The following is a 1,512-nucleotide window of genomic DNA, read 5'->3' as shown; positions in this document are numbered from 1 at the left end:
CTCTCAGTCTCCAGTTTTTATCCACGTTTATCTCGTCTCCAATAAGTCCCTCCAGTGGGGTGCAGTTATTACAGGGGGAGTACACTTCACATCTCTTTTCACAAAATACATTTAAAAATCAGGAGATTCTTTTCCACTTTCTTGAGTAAGAAAGGTCTGTTCTCTCAAACAGCGGGCAATTCCATCTCATTTTAAATGTCAGCTCGTCAACTTTGAACATAGTGGTCACATCCAGAGTCCCTCGGTGTTCTCGTTCTGTCTTTCAGTGGGTCCAGTTCCAGTTCAGCCCCCCGCCCCCCACCTTTACAAAAGACCAATTAACACCAAGACTACAACGTCTTCCAAAAATCTAGAAATTCTGCAGTTTCTATTTTGTTTTTCTTCTCACTACAGTTGTTTTGGAGTGTTGTGCCATCACTTTGTGTTGTGGGCAGGTCAGTAGTTGTGTACAGGTCTCTCCTTCTGGTATCTACAGAGGAGAGTGTTGAAGGGTGGGGTGAGGTGCAGGTCTTCAAGCCTCGGAGCTCAGGGAGGTCCGTGTGGGACTGGGAGGGAGGCGAGCTGCTGCACTGTGTTCTGTGCGGAAACTGTAATCATACTGACAGAGGGAGAGTCGCCCATTATTACCTTGTAACATGGACTGACAGAAATCATCCCATTCTACACCGAATCAAACTACGATTAAGTCAAAATGTCTGTGTTTCACAAGAACAATAAAGTAGATGAAACAGTAAGGAACACAATGGCCTCTGGTGGACACAGTGTGTAATTACAGGAACATTTCCATTAGCTGGGACCAGAAAATGACAATGATTACAGACATGTGCATTTCCAACAACAGACGGGAAATCTCAAGTATAAAAGACAATACCTGTTTCCTACCACTTGGTTCTTTATAGTAACACTGTTACAGCAAGTAATGAGGGAATGGAAATCTCCTTAAATACTAGTAGAACTGTAGTAACTCCAACTCGACTACATTCGTTTACCCACCTCTTTCTCAATTTCAGCCAGTGACTTGATTGTGATGCCCATCAGATCCACTTGCTGCAGCTGAAGATGGAGAACAGTGACAGTTTCCCAGTTAGCTGAAGAGATTCACCTTCAGTAGTCTAGTGTTTCCTTTCTACATATTGCTTCTATACTTATGTCCAATCTGCTGCACTTGCAGAATATCTGCCAGGCACACATAACAGATACGGTAATAATAGATTAAGACTGTAGATTGAGCAAAAGTTTCTTATCTTGAGTAGAGGTGTTAGAGCACACAGCTGAACATCTTTGCTATGCTATAAGAAGATAAAATGAGTTACAAAATGTTAAAAAAGTTATCTTACATCAGACGAGGCACAGGCAAACTTCTCAGAGATCATGAATGGCACTCCATCCATTGCTGAAAAATACAAGTCATATAATGGCTACATGAATGTTTCTTTTGCAGCTGGACCAAAGAAATCACAGAAATAACACATTCATTCAAAAGTCAACCATCCATCCATTATCTACACCGCT

At 41.8% G+C, this 1,512-nt stretch overlaps 1 long non-coding RNA gene across 1 annotated transcript; it reads right to left on the bottom strand.

Annotated features, from left to right (window-relative positions):
• Positions 1-396: 396 nt before the first annotated feature.
• Positions 397-1,427, bottom strand: LOC109954037 (uncharacterized). Its single transcript, XR_002274020.1, has 3 exons — positions 1,338-1,427; positions 994-1,053; positions 397-598 (listed from the first exon to the last, which is right to left on the bottom strand). It is a non-coding gene; the product is annotated as an uncharacterized LOC109954037 (long non-coding RNA).
• Between the last annotated feature and the right edge of the window lie 85 nt (positions 1,428-1,512).

Source organism: Monopterus albus, unplaced genomic scaffold, assembly GCF_001952655.1.
Source record: "Monopterus albus unplaced genomic scaffold, M_albus_1.0 scaffold2715.1, whole genome shotgun sequence".
Classification (NCBI taxonomy): domain Eukaryota; kingdom Metazoa; phylum Chordata; class Actinopteri; order Synbranchiformes; family Synbranchidae; genus Monopterus; species Monopterus albus.
Note: the sequence above shows the minus strand (reverse complement) of the source record. Positions and strands in the feature narration are given on the sequence as shown.